This window comes from Lutra lutra, chromosome 1 (genome assembly GCF_902655055.1).
Source record: "Lutra lutra chromosome 1, mLutLut1.2, whole genome shotgun sequence".
Classification (NCBI taxonomy): domain Eukaryota; kingdom Metazoa; phylum Chordata; class Mammalia; order Carnivora; family Mustelidae; genus Lutra; species Lutra lutra.
The window spans coordinates 215,126,254-215,137,139 of record NC_062278.1 but is presented as its reverse complement, the minus strand read 5'-3'; positions in this window follow the sequence as shown (position 1 = coordinate 215,137,139).

Sequence of the window (10,886 nt, the reverse complement as noted above, 5' to 3'; positions counted from 1 at the left end):
CCCACGGACTGTAGCTGCTGCCTCTGGTTACCTGCCCAATGTCATATAGGATCCAGCTGGGTGGGACCCCGAGGTCACATTCACACAATTCCCTGCACCCTTCTGACCCCTGTTTCCTCCAGATCTGGTAGTGATTCTCCACACCTGGGATCAGATGTTCCTGTGTTACCATGAGGTTTCTCTCTCTGGCTTCTACTGCTTTGGTAAAGACCCCTGGACACACACACCCCTCCCCTGCTCCATGCCCACATATATTGAACATTGTCTGTGGGCCCAGTTACTATAAACTCCATGAGGATGGGGGGTGGTGCGGTTTGTTATGTGTGGTGTCCCCAGCTCTATGGACAGGGCCTGGAACGGGGTACACACTCAATAGATGTTAGTTACAATAATGAATAAGTTAATGGATGAATGGGCCTAATGCTCCTCCCAATCTTGAAACCCTACCAGCAGTCATTTGTGACAGCCCCATGCAACTCGCCTTCCGCATGCCTGACTAATTACCCTACCACTGCCTTTCCCCCTCTTTCCCCAGCCCCAGGGCAGTCCGCATTACCTTGCAGACTTCTATGCCAGTGCGGGTCTGCTCAAAGCCCTTCGTTAATCTTGGGTACTTGGGTTTGGGTACTTTGGGTTTGGGACCTTCCTGGTCTTTTCCTGCATCCCCCTCCCCTTCCTTCAAGCTCCGATCCTCCAACTGACCTGTCCACAGTTGGTTCCTGAGTACATTGAGCTGCCCCTGAAACTCACTAGTGGCCTTGCTACATAGTCTATGTAGCTGACATCATTATGATGCCGTTCTCAAAGCCGAGGGTTTTTTTTTTTTTTTTAAGATTATTTATTTATTTATTTATTTGACAGAGAGATCACAAGTAGGCAGAGAGGCAGGCAGAGAGAGAGGGGGAAGCAGGCTCCCTGCTGAGCAGAGAGCCTGATGTGGGGCTCGATCCCAGGACTCTGGGATCATGACCTGAGCCTAAGGCAGAAGCTCAACCCACTGAGCCACCCAAGCGCCCTCAAAGCCGAGGGGTTTTGACTGTGGCTCTGCTGGTCCCGGACCTCAGCATGTTGTAGATGTACCACTTCACACTGTCCAAGGCCTGAGGCAGAGGAACTCTCATGACCCAGAGCAGAGAGTGGGAAGTTATTGAAAAGATCCAGAAGAGCTTCCTCAGCCCTGCAGCAGACTTGGACCCTGGGCCAAAGGGTGAAGGGGGTTGTACCCAGGAGCCTGTGGCTCTTCCCACCCCACCATGGGGAAGATTCAGACTCACTCAACAGGAATTCATTGAGTGCTGCCTTTGTAACAGGCACTGTTCTAAGCATTGAGGAAGAATAGTGAGCACAGACAAGTTCTTGGGGGAGACAGACAAAAGACCCTCGTTCTATAGAAACATCTTACAACTACTTACATCTTGAAAAAATTTAAGTGCAACTTCAGATCATCTTATTGACATTAATTACTTCTCAGCCTTTTAGCTAAGATCAAGTGTATCATCTTGTTAATGTCAATCTACTTGGAACATTGACCTATTGTAATTAACAAAAAATTTTAGTCCCTTCTTGCTTGTGTATAGAGCCAGATTCTGTGTGTCCTGTGTATAATTTATTTAGATTTATGCCTTCCATCAATCTGTCATCTCAAACAATACATTTATCAATTCAACAAATATTTATATGTTTTAAAAAGCAAACTCAGGTTGTGTGCTAGATCTAGAAGGAAATATAATATTAATTTGAGAATAGGTAAAGAGATTTAAGTTCTCCAGCTGGGGGTCTGGGTGGCTCAATTGGTTGAGCACCCAACTCTTGGTTATGGCTCAGGTTGTGATCTCAGGGTCATGGGATTGAGCCCTATGCTGGGCTCTGTGCTCAGTGTAGAGTCTGCTTGGGATTCTCTCTCTTTTTCCCTCTGCCCCTCCCCGCCGCTGGCATGCACTCCTGCACTCTCTCCAAACAAATAAATAAAATCTTAAAAAAAAAGAGAAACTTAAGTTCTCCAAGTACTTAGAATTTTCCAAGGAAGGACATATTTTCATGAAGTAAAAATGTAAAATGCTACACGTGATTATAACTAAATATTGACATTAATAAAGGGATTTTAAAAAGAAATATTGTATAGCTTGAGCTATGTGATGATTACACAGGTGTATATGTATGGAAACATTCATCGAGCTCTCCATTAAGATTTGTACATTTTAAGGTAATAGCTCAATTTAAAAGTTTTTAAACACGATAAATGATTCATTGAACTATAATTTACACACCTTTCTGTATGTATAATATATTTTAAAAGTCTAGACAAGTGTCTGAGGATTTGAAGAAAGTGGAACGCTTGTACATTGCTGGTGGGAATATAAACTGGTTCAGCCACTAAGGAGAAAAGTATGGCGGTTCCTCAAAATATTAAAAATAGAAATACCATATGATTCAGTGATGCCATTTCTGGGTATATACTCAAAAGAACTGAAAGCAGGGACTTGAACAGATAGTTACACACCCATATTCATGGCAGCATGATTCACAATAGCAAAAGCAACTCCAGTGCCCTTGGATCACGAATGGATAAACAAAACGTGGCATATGCATACAATGGAATATTATTCAGCCCTAAAAGTTAAATTCTGACACATGATACAACATGGACGAACCTTGAGGACATGGTGCTAAATAAAATAAACCAGCCACAAAAGGACAAATACTGTATTATTCCATTTATATGAGGTTCCTAGAAAAGGCAAATGATATCGACAAAAAGTAGAATGGTGGTTGTAGGAGCTGGAGGGAGGAGAGCACGGGGAGTTAGCATTTACCGGCTACAACTTCAGTTTTAGAAGATGAAAAAAAGTTCTGGTGATGGATGGTGGTGATGGTTGCACAGCAATGTGAAGGTACTTAGTAACACAGAACTGGACACTTAAAAATGGTAAATTTTGGGGCGCTGGGTGGCTCAGTGGGTTAAGCCTCTGCCTTCAGCTCAGGTCATGATCCCAGGGTCCTGGGAGCAGTGAGCCTGCTTCCTCCTCTCTCTCTGCCTGCTTCTCTGCCTACTTGTGATCTCTGTCAGATAAATAAAATCTTTTTAAAAATGGTAAATTTTATGTTATGTACATTTCATCACAATTTTTTAAAAGACTACTTTAAAAAAAGACAAGTGATAAGAGATGAAGTCAGACTGAGGTACCGGGCTCCTGGGCCGGAGGAGCGGGGGCGAGGGGGAGTGCGGGGTGGGAGGGGGGGAGGGGAAGCCAGTTGAAGGCTATTAACCTAAGCGGATTAGCGCACAAAACCGGGCTTGGCAGTAACAGAGGCTCCAAGCTAGGTGAGTCATCCGCCCCCGAATAGCCATATCTGCAGTCCCTAGGCCTTCGTGACACATGGCACTGCCCTGGGGACAAGTGGCTACCCTTAGCGACGGGTAGGATGCCTCAAAGACTGCTAAACCGCCGCATTTCCGCTTCACTAAGAGTCCTGTGATTGGCCAGGCTGAAAGGAGCGCCAGCCAATCAACTGCGGGTCCAGGGGGCTTGTGCACCCCCACCCCAGCACGTTGACAGCCACGTGGGCAGCCGCTGGGAAAGCTCCTGCCCCTGGCTCCAGCGCCGAGCTCTGCGCAGGCGCACTTCGCTCTGCTCAACTGGGACTTGGGTGGGGGCACGCGTGGGTGGTGGTGGTGTCGCGGACCTGGCCGCGGCCTCCGGAGCTCCCAGTGTCCCTTCTTTTGAGGCAGTTATGGCTCTCTTTTTCTTATTTATCTTTAGAGAAGTAGTGGATTCAAACACAAGCGTTTACATAGATTTTTTTTTTTTTAATTAACACAGAGCCCAACAGTTTGCGTGGAACACCGATACAAACCCTTTAACGCAGAGTCCTCAAAACAACCCCAGGGAAAATAGCAGCTTCACAGGGTTGGATCCTGGCAGACAGCTCCGTTAACTAGGAATGGAGGTTAAAATCACCAGCAGTGAGTCACCGTGACATCATAAGCCCCGGTATGAGAAGGGAACATCACCTCTCTGGTATCCTTCCCAGTAATGTGAAAACCTCAATCTAATCGACATAAACTAAACTGAGAGAGGGTCTACACAGTCACTGGCGGGCTCTCTTCAAGAGCGTCAGATCATGAACGACTGAGACTCTGTCACTGACTGGAGGAGTCCAAGGAGACATGACAACATAATGCAATGAGATCTTGGATTGGGTCCTGGAACAGTAAAAGGACCAGTAGAAAACCTGGAGAAAACCAAATCAAGTCTGTAGTTTATTAATAGTATTGTACCAAGGTTAAGCTCTTAGTTTTAAGAAATGTACTATGGTTATGTAAGATGTTAACACTGGGGGCAGCAAGGTGAAGGGTATATGGGAACTCAATGCTATTTTTGCAACTTTTCTGTAAGTCTAAAATTATCTCAAAATAAAAAGTTAAAAATAGGGACGCCTGGGTGGCTCAGTGGGTTAAGCCGCTGCCTTCGGCTCAGGTCATGATCCCGGGGTCCTGGGATCGAGTCCCGCATCGGGCTCCTTGCTGGGCGGGGAGCCTGCCTCTCTCTCTCCACCTCTGCCTGCCTCTCTGCCTGTTTGTGTGCTTTCTCTCTCTCTCTTTCTGACAAATAAATTAAAAAAAAAATCTTAAAAAAAAAAGTTAAAAATAAACCTAGGAAGCAGGCACTATCAATATGCCCATTTTCCAGAGGAGGAAACTGAATCACAGAGAGGTTAAGATACCTATCCAAGGTCACACAGCCAGGAAGCACCAGGGCATGCCCCAAACCCATGGAATATGGATCCAGAGCCCCCCCACCCACCCAACTCTTAACCACAGCACCACAGAACTGTTATGTCATTGACACAAAATGCTGCATACTCTGCCTTTATCTGTGTCTGTCTCACCTGTTCCCTGTTGATGGACCTACAGAGTGATTTTATTAAAAGGCCACTGCAGGGGTGCCTGGGTGGCTCAGTGGGTTAAAGCCTCTGCCTTTGGCTCAGGTCATGATCCCAGGGTCCTGAGATCAAGCCCTACACTGGGCTCTCTGCTCAGCAGGGAGCCTGCTTCCCATTCTCTCTCTGCCTGCCTCTCTGCCTACTTGTGATCTCTGTCAAATAAATAAATAAATAAAATCTTTAAAAAAATAAAAAAAATTAAAAGGCCACTGCAATAAATGTTCTTTTCACACCTACGCTTGTACTTCTTAGGTATATTCTTAAAAAAGAGATTTTTCTGGATCTGAAGGTGTATTAGATAGCAGGATTCTCCAGAGAAACGGAACCAACAGAATAGAGAGCGGCAAAGACAAAGACTGTGTGTGTGTGTGTGTGTGTGTGTGTGTGTGTGTGTGTGTGTGAGAGAGAGAGAGAGAGAGAGATTATAAGGAAATGACTCACATGATTATGGAGGCTGAGAAGTCAAGTATCTGCAGTTGGCAAGCTGGAGACCCAGGAGAGCAGACGATGTAGTTCTAGTCCCAGTCTGAAGCCCCGAGGACCCAGGGAGCCCATAAATTCCAGTGTGAGAGCTGGCAGGCTTGAGACCCAGGCTGATGTTCCAATTTCAGTCCGAAAGCAGGAAAATACCAATGTCCCAGCTCAAAGAAGTCACATATAAGGAGTTTCTTTCTCTCTCTCCTTTCTATAGATTTTATTCATTTATTTATTCTTGAAAGATTTTATTTATTTTTGCGTGCGCATGAGAGAGATCACGAACAGTGGGGAGGGGTAGAGGGAAAAGCAGACTCCCCGATGAACAGGGAGCCCAATGCAGGACTCAATCCGGGACCCTGCGCCAAAGACAGACGCTTAACCACCCAGGGGTGCTAAAGATCTTATTTTTAAGTAATCTCTACCCCCAGTGTGGGACTCAAACTCACAACACCAAGATCAAGAATCTCATGTTCTACTGACTGAGCCAGCCAGGTACCCCATGAGGAATTTCTTCTTATTGAACAGAAAAGGTCAGCCTTTTTGTTCTATTCAGGCCTCCAACTGATTGAGTGAGGCCCATCCATATTGGGGAGGGCAAGCTGTTTTACTGTCTATAAATTCAAATACCAATCTCATCCCCAAAATACCCTCACAGACACAGCCAGAATAACGTTTGAATCTCTGGGTACCCCAGGGCCCTATCAACTTGATATGTAAAATTAAGCACCAGAAAAGGTAAGGACTGGGGCACCAGGGTGGCTCAGTGGATTAAAGCCTCTGCCTTTGGCTCAGGTCATGATCCCAGGGTCCTGGGATCGAGGCCCACATCAGGCTCTCTGCCTGGCAGGAAGCCTTCCTCCTCTTGCTCTGCCTGCCTCTCTGGCTACTTGTGATCTCTCTCTCTATCAAATAAATAAATAAAGTCTTAAAAAAAAAAGAAAAGGTAAGGACCTTGTCATTTTGAAAGCTATCAACACATCGCCCACATCCATCAACCCCGTTACCACAGCTTCCCCAGCACCACCTGTTGTCAAATGTTCTGAATTTTGCCAATCTGGTAGGCTCTTCTTGTTCAAGAAGATGTTTTTCCTATAAAACATCTTGCAAAGCTCACAGCTGGACAAGGCAGCGGTGGAATGACCTACATAACCCCAGCTACATCCCCCATCCACCCTCCAACTGATCTTCCAGGGGAAGGTTGGTATGGAAACACAAAAGAGACACCCAGCTCCACTGTCTTTAGTCCAGGAAGTGCCTGGAAAGTATGACCTTCCTCTGGGCGTGGTTAAACACCAACATTTCAGACAAATGTGGTTCGAGTCCTGGATCACCAGTTTTTTTTTTTTTAAGATTTTATTTATTTATTTGACAGAGAGAGAGATCACAAGTAGGCAGAGAGACAGGCAGAGAGAGGGAGGGAAACAGGCTCCCCGCTGAGCAGAAAGCCCGATGCGGGGCTCATCCCAGGACCCTGAGATCATGACCAGAGCTGAAGGCAGAGGCTTAACCCACTGAGCTGCCCAGGTGCCCCCTGGATCACCAGCTTTAATTCCATTTATCCAGGGAGCGTTTTTGTTTTTGTTTTGTTTTTGAGTCCCTGTTGAGTGCAGGCACTGTACCGGCCACTAGAGTCAGAGCAGTGAACAAAACAAGCAAAGTCCAGGGGCGCCTGGGTGGCTCAGTTGGTTAAGCCTCTGCCTTCAGCTCAGGTCATGATCCTGGAGTCCCAGGATTGAGTCTGACATTGGGCTCCCTGCTCAGTGGGGAGTCTGCTTCTCCATCTGACTCTCCCCTTCTTGTGCTCTCTCTCTCTCTCATTCTCTAACAAATAAAATCTCAAAAACAAACAAACAAAAAACAAAGCCCAGGATCTGTGGAGCTTTTATTCTCATAGGATGAAATAGAAGTAAGCGAAAGGAGATGATAAGAAAAAGAAAGCCTGGAAGGGAGATAGAGAGCGGTGGGGTTTTTAAAATTTATCTAATTTTTGTCATTAAAATACACTTAACATACAATGTCATATTAGTTTCAGGTGTAAACGGGGGCTTTAAAAATGATATATTGTTGGGGCGCCTGGATGGCTCAGTGGGTTAAAGCATCTGCTTTCGGTTCAGGTCATGATCCCAGGGTCCTGAGATTGAGCCCCGCATCAGGCTCTCTGCTCAGCAGGGAGCCTGCTTCCTCCTCTCTCTGCCTGCCTCTCTGCCTACTTGTGACCTCTGTCTGTCAAATAAATAAATAAAAAAAAAATCTAAAAATGATGTATTGTTAAAGATTTTATTTATTTATTTGACAGAACTCAAGAGAACACTAGCAGGGGGAGTGGCAGAGGGAGAGGGAGAAGCGGGCTCCCTGCTGAGCAGATCTTTAACCAACTAAGCCACCCAGGTGCCCCGTTAAAAATGATTTTTTTAAGTAAAAGTTTTTATAGAGGCAGACATAGCTAGGTCAGGTGCAAACACTAATTGAGTAGTTCCTCATGCCCATCTTTTCCCAGTCAGTCTGAGGGTGGGAGATGCTATTGTCTTAGAGCAGATCTGGAGCAGGGAAGGCCTCTCCAAAGTGAGTGACATTTGAGCAGAGGAAGTAAGGGAGGGGCCATGCAGGCATCTTTTGGAAATGTTTCCACTGGAAGGCACTGCTAGTGCAAAGGTCCTGGGGTGGGAGCATGTTTGGGTGCTCAAGAAATACTTGTGGAAGGATCTGGAAGCAGCAGGAGCAGTGTAACCCTGGGAGAGTGGCCTGGACTCTCCGAACCTCGAGTTTCCCTATCTATAAAATGGGCCTGCAAGTTTCCACCCCAAGAGAGTGGCAAGGAGGATTAAATGGTTGAGCTTGGCACAGTGCCTGGCATGGAGTGAGCTCTCCAGAAACAGAAGCCATCATGAACAACAGCTTCTGCTTGTTTTCAGGAGTGGGGAGCTAGGTGAGAGGGGCCTGGCCGAGTGGGGCTGCCCAGACAGGTAGGTGCAGGGGGAAGGGGGCTGCGACTCTCTTCTGGAGATGCACAAGTTGTGTGTGTGTGTGTATTTTAGATGGCCCTGAGAGAAAGGAAGGTTTGGGGGCTCTCCAAAGAGTAAGGCAAGGCAGAGATTTTCTTTTCATGACTGTCCTAGGTCCTTCGGGTAAACTCCATTTCTTATGAGATCCCACCTTTCATTTAGACGGGAAACTGAAGCACAGAGGCGCTGGGGCCTGGGAAACACCAGAGAGGAGTTAAGTAGGGGACTGTGTAGGGGGCCAGTAATGTTGGGGGGGGGGTGTCCCCAGGGGTTGGACCTCTGGATGGGATCAGCCTTCTTGTTCTGCTTCTGCCCCATCAACCAGACAGAGACACATAGAAAGACAGAAACATAAAGAGACATCGAGTGAAAAAAACAGTGACTTAGGTGAAACAGAGACCCGGAGATGGCGAGATATTGGAGAGAGGGGAACAGAGAGAGAGAGAGAAACAGTGAGATAGGCAGATTCATATACAAAAACAGGAAAAGACTAGGCAAGGTCGAGACGGGCAAATTGCAAGAGCTGCAGACACAGAATCCGAGGGACACTCCAGACCCAGAAAGGGCCACCCCCTAGGGAGACCCCGGGCTGCCCCGTCGGGGGACGCGCCAAGAGCGTCCCCACCCCGCCCCCGTCGTGCCTGGGCCGTGACTTCAGAGTCCGCGCGGATTCTATAAATGGCCAAGCGGCCGCGGGCCGGGGGCGGAGCCGACTGAGTCAGCGCTTTGCGTCACCGCCGGCCCGACCCCGCCAGGCCCCGGCCCCGCCCTCGCTGCTCCTGGGCCGCCAGGGGGCGCCGGTCGCCTGCTCTGCCGAGGCGCCGGCTCTCACTTGCGTAGTAGCGACCCGCGGCCCCGCCGGGGCGGAGGTGGGGGGGAGGGGCCGCGCCGCTCCGCGTGGGCAGGATCCCGGAATCTGCGCGTTCGAGTCATGGCCGCATCGGTCTTGTGCTGTGCAACGCCAGGCGCTCGTCTTCACCTCTCTGTGCTTCATACAGACCCCACCTCCGAAGGCTGTTGTGAGGAATGAGTTAACAGACCCAATGCACTCAGAATATAGCAGGAGCTAATTGTTAGCTCATTCTCCCTTGTCCTATTTTAGTCCCCTTGTCCTTAGCATACTGGTTTAACCCAGTGGTTCACAAACAGGAAGGATATGCCCTCCCTCCCCCCCCCCCCCCCCCCCCCCCCCCCCCCGTCCCCGAGGGACATTTGGCAATGTCTGGAGACGTTTCTGTTTGTTAAGACTAAAGGAGTGCTCTAGGCATCTAGTAGAGGCCAGAGATGCTGTTTAAAGTCTTAGGAGGCCCAGGAGAGACTCCAGAAGAATTATCCAGCCTTGATGTCCACAGCGCTGAGGGTGAGAAACCCTGACAGCCTGGTGACATTAGGCACAGGGGCCTGGCTTCAAATTCTGCTCTGCCACTGCCACTTGGAAAGGGATTCCATGCCCCTGCCTCAGTTTCCCCATCTGTAAAGTGTGCATAATAACAGCATCCATTTCTGAGGGTGTTGTGAAGCATGAATTGATACACGTACAGTACTTGGAACAGGGCCTGACATTAGCATGTTACAGCCATGCCCTAAGCATGTGGCCAGCAAACTGTATGTCCTTAAGGTATCATCAGTATATGGCAGGTTGCTGACATGTCATCCAAGTGTCACTAATGTTGCCTTGACATACGTGGCATGATGTGGTCATGTCATCAGCCTCTGTGGTCCTGTGGCTGTTTGCAGGTGTTTCCTCCAGACCACCCTGGCTGGGACAGGGAAACACAGGGGGAGTCCGTGGCCTGAAACCTGCTAACACAGTCACTCCATGATGACCCACAGGTAGATGGAGAGGGTGTCATCCAGGATCTCTGCTCCCCCAGATCCTTATGAGGGACTGGAGGGGACAGAAGGGGGGGTGCCAGATGTTCATTGGAAATATTACAGTTATCCTGAGTCCTTCCCTGTGCCAGCCACTACACAGTGAGTACGCACTATCCATCAGCCCATTTCACAGACGTGGCAACAGAGGCCCACTTAGAGACTGTTGGTGTCTTAGGTTAAACCCAGGGTGATGCTCACTAAGCTACCACAGGTTGCAGGGAGACGAAGAGAGATGACCTCAGAGATGAGGAGAGATGGCCTCAGTGACAGACACAAAGAAACCAGGAGGCCCAGCCAGAGGTCCAACGAACAGTAGAGGGTCGGCAAGGTTGGGGAACACTTCATCTCTTATGACCAAGCCCCCCTCCCAAATAATAACCCAGGCTGCCCCCCTAGGTGGAAACAATGACACAATCAGCTCCCAATACCAAGGCCCTGACATCACGGGGTGGGGGGGATGGAGGAGGGAGGAGGATCGCTGAGGTGGGGTGGGGGGGAGGGTGCCCCGCCCCTTGGCAGGCCCCTGCGGCCAATGGGAGGGCCTTGGAAGAGGCCCGGGCCGCCTCCGGAGCTTCAAAAACGTGTGAA